Source organism: Zophobas morio, unplaced genomic scaffold (assembly GCF_036711695.1).
Source record: "Zophobas morio isolate AGI-343-1 ecotype UQ-CSIRO unplaced genomic scaffold, CSIRO_AGI_Zmor_V1 ptg000029l, whole genome shotgun sequence".
Classification (NCBI taxonomy): domain Eukaryota; kingdom Metazoa; phylum Arthropoda; class Insecta; order Coleoptera; family Tenebrionidae; genus Zophobas; species Zophobas morio.
Genome location: NW_026972134.1, coordinates 4,462,032 through 4,471,492, shown reverse-complemented (window position 1 = coordinate 4,471,492; position 9,461 = coordinate 4,462,032). Strand labels below are relative to the sequence as shown.

Here is a 9,461-nt window from a genome sequence, read left to right as displayed (position 1 = left end):
TAAGAATTAATTCTGTTTTAACAATCATATTAATAACCTAAGTTTTTTAAGTTTGCCTCAATTTATTGCACTGAAAAGAAAAACCCGTTAGAGTGCATGGATTAATGGAAATGCAATCATTTTTTCGTGTATGGGTAATAGCAAGCATTTGGCTATTATTAAATTTAAGGGATTACAGCTTAAAGCAGAAGACAAATTCTGCATTTTAAAAATGCTAAATTTACTTGAATCTAACGGATAATCGTAAAATGGTTGCATTGACAAAAACGTACAGCCTATCAGGAAAATCTCGTTGTCAATACTTTTTACAATGAAGCGAAATGTGCCATGTATAGTAAGTTACCAAAAAGTATCGTAGTATTACAGGCATCTACCTGTATATAATATGCAATATTATGTTATATGTATATATGAATTCCAATTCATTGTATTTTTTTAACTTACAAAGAAATCTGCTTGTTCTAATAGGCAAAGATAATCTTGTAATTCGTCAAAATTTGTTTAGGTGTGGTCTTGGCGGCATAACTTCTATTTTTGTTTTCTTTTTCAGTTGTCAGATTTGATGACTTTTCCATGTTAGAGATTTTTTCACTCGTTTCCTTTAGCATTTCTTTCGTTTCGCACATGTGTTTTGTATTTGTTTCAAATCTAGAATAAAATTATGTTCATTAGCATTAGTTCATAAAAAATTGCACTAACATACCTTTGCAATATTTTATGGCGCCTCATTTTCAAAAACAATCACCGTAAGTTCTTCATAATCAGTGGGAGTATCTTCAGTGATTAATGGTGGTTTTTCCAGCATATCTGAAAAAAAACTGCTTTTCTTATCCACGTACAGTTATCAAAAATAACAGAAACACGTAAAAATTAAAATGATTACTTTATTAAATATTAACTTACCTAGTGTAAATAAGTTCAACCCACGCTGAATGGCAGAAAATTTCACAAAACTGCGTTAAAAATGAAGTGAGTAACGGATACACGAGAAAGTTTCGGTGGTTGAGAACCAACTGGAAATATTGGAATGCTTCACTGTGAAGTGCAATAAAGATAAATACCGAAAAAAGGGAAAGTCCGAATGTACGCCTCAAACATCTGATGTATTGTATAGTAAATACGGAAGTTGAACATTATTTTTTCATTAGATGAAATAAGTTTAATAAAATTAAATATTAAATCACTCCCTAATTTTTTGGTAACCGTTATCACTTTATAAACGTCTTTATAAAATTAAAAATCGACGAAGGAATTCTTCAAAACCTTGTCCCGTTTTAGGGACAATGGACAAAGAATTTTTATGACTTTGTTTGTGTCGTAGGGTCTTTTCACTATTATACGCTCAACCCCGGATGTTCCATTTATAATTTGCCAAGCAGGTACTTACAAAATAACACTTCCAGAATAAACAAGTTTTCAGAAATAATTATTTTATTAGAAATTATTACAATGAAAAAACTTGTCTTTGGTGCATTTATAATAAAGCCGTTGTATTTTTTGCTCTAAATAGTTATAATTAAGCATTATGAAGGCCACTTTTTAAAGAATACGACGACCCACATCTAATTGATCATATAATCTATAAAAAATGACGAAGAAAAGACGGACTTTTGACGTCATTAATTGACGTCAGAAATAAGTCATAAAAATCTCGTCATTATCACGTGATTTTTTGGGCGAATGACGTCGCCGACGAGTTATGACCAAAAATTGACGTGAATCAGACGACAGTCTGCTGCTTGGGGTGTGGCATCCAAGTTTGGACATACAGAGATAACATGGAGAATTGAATTTTACTTTATAATATTTTCCCAGATCACTTTAAAGCTATTACTGGGTGCTGCGTTTGCGGATAAAGGAGCCAGTATTTTTTCAAATCCTTGCTTTGCGCCGATTCACTGCTTACTTTGAAATTACCGCTCGGTCCGATTTGCCGCGAAAAGTTCCGTCTCGATTCAACAATCGCGTTGTTGGATTAAGAATGAAAAATCGAAATATCAAAGTAAATTTAGAAATTATTCCTCCATTCTCACTCAGAAATCATTGAACAACTTAAATTGAATTATTTAATCCAGCGTGATGATTACTGTAGGACAAATTAATGATATACCTAACTGTGATGACAGATTTCTTGATCTCGTTTGTCTTGATCTTAAATGCAATGTGCAACACGATGTGTCGGCACTTCTACCTGAAACTAGATATCACCCTGCTCTCTTGACCACTTTTTGCGTTCCACATCATACTAATTCAAATTCTTCTACACTGTGTGACATTCTTCGCTATAACGTCAAGAAGGCTGATTTTACTGGTTTATATCATGCTATGATTGAGGTGAACTGGATTTTTTAAAATAATATTAACTCTGCCGATGATATTTGTGAGTTGTTTTATGTAAAATTATATGAACTATTCGACAGGTTTGTTCCTAAAACAAAACCTAAAAAGGGTTCTTTCCCTGTTTGGTTCACAGGTGATTTAATTCGGAAAATCAACTCAAAAGACAAACTCTTTAAAAAATACAAGAAGTTTAAAACTCAATCTTGTCTTGAGGAGTATAGAAATATTCGACGTGAAATTAAATTGGACAGTAATGTTGCTTATAAAAACTATATACATAATGTCGAACGCAAATTAATCAACGATCCCAGAAAGTTTTGGATGTGTGTCAATAATAAACGTAAGGATATGAGTACTCCGGGTTCTAAGTCTCTAGACAATGAACGCTTAGAATTACCACAAGAAATAGCGAACGCTTTTTCTAGTCATTTTTCAAAGTCTTATGTTCAATCTTCAGTGGTTATCAGGGTCAGTCTTCAGACTCTCGCATTTTTGCAGGCGTTAGTGTAAGAACAATTTCTGAAAGTGAAATACGAAAAGCTATAAAGAGACTTAGACCGACGTTTTCATTACGATCAACTAATCCAATTCCTAATCAATCACCGAGAGATCCCTAAAGAGCAGCATAGTTTTATGTCTGGCAAATCCATTCAGTCTAATTTGCTTTGTTGATTATCACAATGGAATAGACAGATAGAACGCGATCTTCGATCGGGTTCCAAAACGACGTTTGCTACATAAATTGAGACATGTCGTGGTATCAGGTCTTAACCGATCTGTTGAAGTGTTAAGTAAATGTCTCAGGGTTCTGTTCTGGGTCCACTTCTTTTTATTGTGTACACTGCTGATCTGGGAAACATAAAAACGTCGGCATTCGCGATGTACGCGGACGACATAAAATTGTACAATAAAAGTTCTAATAGCCTGTCGCTGCAGGAAGATGTTCCGTAATCGGTCCGATGACTGGTTGCTCCTGATTAATAACGATAAATGCAATGTTCTCCATATTGGAAATAATAATTCTAAGCACAGGTATAATCTTTAGTCTTTTAGTTCTCTCCAAATTATATAAAACCTGCATGAGATCTGTCTTGGAGTTCGGCAACTCCGTCTGGGCACCTGTTTTGCAACGCGATATTAATCAGTTGGAGTCTGTACAGCGCAGAGCGACCAGAATCACTACCATGAGCGGCTCTTATAAATGCGACTAACAACTCTATCTGAACGGCGCATTAGGGGCGTCCTGATCACAACTTATCAAGCTGTAAACAATCCATCTTCACCCATTTGTCATCTGTTTGTTTTAAACTCAGATCAAATAACCCGCGGACATTCTTTCAGATGAATTAAGGAAAAGTGCATTTCCACAACTCGGCGAACATTTCTCACCAACAGAGTTGTTAATCATTGGAACAAGTCAATCCCTTTTTGTCCTCAAACAGCGGCACGACGAATATAATGCTTAGGCTACATTATTAGGCATTTTGTAAATCAACGTTCACTACTCGCGAGCGTTAGCATAACAGACTTCGGCCTCTGTCCGACCGCAGAATTTAATAATAATTTGTACTTACTTATATAGAGAACCAATTTGTCGAAGAGTATTATAGTTTAGACAACACCATAGTATGAATTAAATTTTTAAACAATCGGAGTTTCTAAACTTTCTTATGATAAAGCAGATAACTTTAAATTAATGAATCCTTTGACATTTGGTCTACATGTTGTGGGTAAGAAAATTTGTCATCGAAATATACACCCAAATCTTTCATATTGTTATGAGATGGTAACATTTTTGACAAAATCACATTCTTATCCTTTGAAAATTAAAGTTGTTCGCCGCATACCATTTTATGTCGTCCGCGTACATTGGGAATGGCGGCGTTTTTATGTTTGCCAGATCAGCAGTACATACAATAAAAAAAAGTGGACCCAGGGCAGAACCCTGAGGAACTCCACTGAACACTTCAACACATCGGTTTTTTTTTGTTATTTTGTAAGAATATGCAGTCTTCCATACTTAGAATTCTACGATAAATGTTTAAGTCATTCTAAATTTTGACTTAAATCATCGATATACAAGGAATGGACCCAAATTCGTTCCCCGCGAAACCTCGGATGTGGCATCATATTATAAAGACTTGTAACCATTATACTGAACAAAATGGGTTCTGTTACACAAATAATCTTCACTTTCCATAAAGTAGGAAATTTGCTTGTTTGCAATGCCAAGCTGTCTTTTTATTTTTCGATAATTTAGTAGTATTCAAAACTTCGTCCCTGAAAATATTTGGAGCAGTGGCAATTTATAAATAATAGGTATGCTATAATGTGATGATGTGTGATTTGTAAATACACCAGAAAAATATTGTGCAAACGCATCTAAGATAGCCTGGGTATCTTGCAAGAACAGATCACTGAAATGCATCAAACCTGGTATTCTGGAACTTTTCCTTTCAGATTTAATATGACAACAAAAATTATACAGGGTGTCTCAGAAATAAGTACATTAATTTTAATCAGTTATAGAGCTCATTGAACTCAACAACTTTTTTTAGTAAAGTTTTGTCAAGAACTTTTTAATTATCAAGTTAAAAATTGTTGAAATTTTATCCCAATTAAGGTTACCCGCCCATGGATCCTCAGTCACCCATAGACACTAATAATTATTATAATTAATAATTTACGGTCAAAAAGAGTTACTAGGATACGTATTTTCCTAATCTTGTCAATGTGACAAACATTTAGAGAGAAATTGAAAATCCTGCTCCCTAATGGCGTACGGAATTTCATCGGCCCAAATGTGGGTGTTGAACACCTTCCCTCGTGTAACCGACCTCATCAGTTGATGGTATAAGAGATACAAAATTTGCTTGTTCGTTTATTTTTCTATTAACCCACTCACAAAAGTTTTGCCTACGTGGTAAGTCTGATAGTTTCAATAACTGAACTTTCTGGTCCTGAAAGGGGTACATTTGTTCTCTGAGTATCCTCCAAATACTACTCTCCGATACATCACACTAGACAGTGATACGTGCTAGTGCCCGGTCGAGCTTCGACACTCTTCAAAACAGCTTCTTCAATATTAGCAATTCTATTACTACATAACTTACCCCGATCCTAAGGTGCAGGTTTAAAAGATCCGTACTCTCGAAAATGCTGCAACGTTCTTAAAACTGCGCACATTTGGCAGACGACGATTTGGGAGGTTTTCTGAAAAAATTCGTTGGGCGCGAGTGCCGTTTCCCCGAGCTTCACCGTACGTTAAAACGATATCGGTGCATTCCACATTTGAAAACAAAGCCATTTCAACACATTTCGTTTATAAATTAGAAATCTGTGCCAAACAAACTTTAAAGAGACAACGTTTAGTAAAAACATTGACATAAAAATGATTGTCAGTGTCAAAACGATTGCTAGGGTACCTTCTTCATTGTTGTAGTGTTGTTATTATTTAAGTTATTATTTAAGGTGAACATAGACGGCTCGTGAATATATGGGTGGGAAAATTCGAAATTCGACTTGAGTTTTCGAAAAAATGCTAGATAAAAAAGTTGTTCCGTTTCACGAGTTCTGTTACTGGTTAAAATTAATGTACTTATTTCTGAGACACCCTGTATAGACTTAACCCTTTTGGCAGCTGCGTATCTTTAGTATATTTATCTAATCTTAAATTTCTAAGATAATGTTTACGTGCTCACTTTTTACGCCTTAAAATCCTTATACTTAATGTTACTTATATTAAACTTTTAAAATTAAACCAAGGTGAATAACGAGTCGTGCTACGTTTATTACCAGCAGGAATATATTTCAAGAATGCCTTGTTTAATTGATTATATATACACTGATAGGTATTATCTACATCAGTAACTGTATACAACAATTCCCAGTTTAATTCTGATAAGTAAATGATTTTACGGCAGCGGAAAGTTATCTTTTCTAAAATTAAAATAATTCTCTTGACTTGAATAGAGAAATCTGTTATATTTAAAATTTTATAACTATAAGTTAATAATTGAGGTATTACATTTTGAAAATGTAGTGAAGATCTCACATCAGAAAAATGTAAGGACTGGCCTTACGAGAAAAGAAAAATGAACTATGTAGCACACAATGAAGACACACTTACTAATGAGCAGAACGTCTTTTTGACAAAAAACAATGGAATTGGATTGACAAACTTTTACTATGTAGAATCTTTAGTGATTTGGGATTTTGTTATAAAATTTAAGACAAAAATACTCGTGGCACTTGTAAATTTTGATAATTTTAACATGTTATAACAAATGTCTGTAAGATGGGTGTTACAATTATGACCAACGTTTAATTTAATACGAGATGTGGGATGGTTTTTTCCCGTATGTTCTAGCCAGTTGTCATATCACTGTATTTAAAATTTCTTCTTGTACTGTTACGAGTTTGTTGAAGCTAAAATTTAAATTCTGTAGTTCTGTTCAGAACCCCCGTTTCTATACCTTCAGTTCCTATGTTGCCTAAAGTCAACTTTTTAAAACGGATAAAGACGGTACAAAAATGGCTTTGATTGTTTAACTTTACAGTTTCATTCATACGTTTTAATAATTCATCTTAATCTTCATGCATTCTTAATGCTGTTTAAAAAAATATTACTTAATAGCCATTATTCAATATAAATTATATCTTTGTTTCATTTTTTGAAGTAAATTGTTAACAAAGTGACCGCCAAAAAAAACATCAAAAATTATTCATTTAACCAGTGGTTGTTATTAAAGTATCATTGACACAGGATGTACAAATTAGCTAAAAAAAAGAGACAAATAAAAAATATAAAATCACTAGTTAAAATATATTGTTAAAGTGGTTTTGCGAAATATTTCAGGGTGGCCGTTTTTTTTGCCGGTCAGAGTATATTCAAATAAACAAGAAAGAAATAACTGTTGTCACAAAAATGTGGTCAGCGGTCAACAAAAACAACAACCAAACGTAAAAACTGGCGGTTTTTATTTGAGTACGACCGAGGTATAACCATATATTTTTCTACCTGTTGATTACTCACAGAAAAGAAACAAACAATGCACTTTTTGGTATAAAATGAATCCTAAAACTCGATTTTTTTTAAATAATCTTTAGACCCAAAAACGTGCTTCATTACTTACATAGGTAAATATATATGTTTATTTAGAAGATGACTGTTATTTAAAATAATTTTAGGCACCAAATGGTTATCTAGAAGAATTACTTAGAACAGAAAAATTAGTTTACTCAATTGGGATGGAAAATGTTTTAATCTTTGTTATCTCCTTTTTGTTTTTGAGAAAGTACTCACAGTGCGAGAGTTGCATTTGTGTTCCATTTTATAGCTGTGAAGATGATTATTCTGAGGAAAGATACGAAACAGGGTGAGTAATATTTTTTGTAAAAATGTATGGTATTACTTTCATTTCAAAAATTCCACTTTCTTCGAGCTTACCTACTGTGTTCTTTAATAACGATTCCATTTACTTTTCGACTTTAGGGATAATTTGCAGCAATGTAAGAACGACTTAAATGTATGTTGTTTCAATGTTACTGCAAACAATACAGAAGAGCTTACAACGAGACTGCAAGGTACGACGTTTCAAAAATATATTTTTAAGACATTGCATAATAACGACAACATTTTAGCTAAGAGTCAAAACCAACTATTCCAATGTGAGTTGCCATTACAATGCATCTCTTTAAAAAACTGCGAATCATTGACAAGGATGATGAAAACTTACGAGGATCTTCACTCCACTCTGCAGTACCTAAACACTATAGTTTGTGGTCAGAATAAAGAAAAGGAACCCAAAGTCTGCTGCCCAGACCTTATTTCCAATCATAAAAGTATCAAAAGTAAGAACACAATTTGTGTGTTTTGTCAAACGTTTAGGTGAAGATATATTCCAGAACAATTAGGAACAGCTCCATGTGATCCAGCTTTTCACTGTGTCAGTCTTTTAAAGTGTGGTCCCCTGATGCATTTGGTAAATTCGGAAAAACCGATGACTACAGGATTTTTAAGATTTCTCAAGACTCAACAATGTGGACTGGGAAAAATATATCCAAAAGTGTGTTGTAAACTGTCAACAGAGGTAAAGCCAAAACTAACTACAGCCATTTCGACAACAGAAGAACCTGTGACGTCGACAATATCTTTAAAAGAGAAGTCTGTTATCATGAATAAGATGTTTAGTGATTTTTTTGACTTGATGATTTAATTGTTGTATCGTAAAAATGAAAATATTAGTTTTCTTAAAGTCTTATAAATACAAGAAAAATACAAGAAAATTTCGAATCGAAATTAAATGTGAGAATTTTAAATAATTTTACCTTAATGAATGAGTTTGAGTGTTATTAAAAAGTGTAAAAATATTTTAGCAAACAAAAACATTACAGTTAAGAAATGGTTAATTTTACTGCGTGTAGACTTATTTTTTGAACAAATATTTTTCTTTTGTAACTAAAAATCTAATTTTGATTCTGACACATCAAGTCACTCTTTCACGATGTTACTATAATTTCGTTTATTATTAAATTTGTTGATACCCTCGTTGTTTTAAATGCTATCTCAAATAATTAAATCACCTAATTTAGAATCATTTTGCTCTGTATGACTGTCACCAGTCGTGCATTGCTAAAGAAATGTGTGAAGTGATAAACGAATCTGTTGCTAGTGAAATTGACAAAACGCTATCAAATGGCAGTTTGCCATAAGACTCGGAAGCAGTGAGTTAAGCAAAAACTATGCTTATAGGGAAATTAGAATTATCTATATAAATCTTCTTCATGGAGTAATTACTCGTTAGCCTATTTTGTGGAAAAATAAAAAATATACAAGAATGACAATAATGGTAACATCAACCATTGATTAGTCGCATCCCATTGCTTGTAGCGAACATGTCGAAGGCCGGCGAATAAGAGATGGCGCACCAACATTTAGCAGTCAAACGCCTTCGAATAGCTTGGGCCCTGTAGGTAAGCAGACAAAAATGTTGTGCCTCGGTGGGATTCGAACACAACGCCCCTCGCTCTCCGGGCAAGAATGTAGGTAAGCGGAGAAAAATGTTGTGCCTCAGTGGGATTCGAACCCCACGCCTCAACCTTGCCGATATTTCTAATCA

The 9,461-nt window shown here is 33.6% G+C and overlaps 2 long non-coding RNA genes across 2 annotated transcripts; both read right to left on the bottom strand.

The window, feature by feature from the left end:
• Positions 1-255: 255 nt before the first annotated feature.
• Positions 256-793, bottom strand: LOC135137773 (uncharacterized). Its single transcript, XR_010281941.1, has 3 exons — positions 704-793; positions 445-648; positions 256-374 (listed from the first exon to the last, which is right to left on the bottom strand). It is a non-coding gene; the product is annotated as an uncharacterized LOC135137773 (long non-coding RNA).
• A 4,415-nt stretch (positions 794-5,208) lies between these two features.
• Positions 5,209-5,943, bottom strand: LOC135137669 (uncharacterized). Its single transcript, XR_010281900.1, has 2 exons — positions 5,454-5,943; positions 5,209-5,401 (listed from the first exon to the last, which is right to left on the bottom strand). It is a non-coding gene; the product is annotated as an uncharacterized LOC135137669 (long non-coding RNA).
• Positions 5,944-9,461: the final 3,518 nt, after the last annotated feature.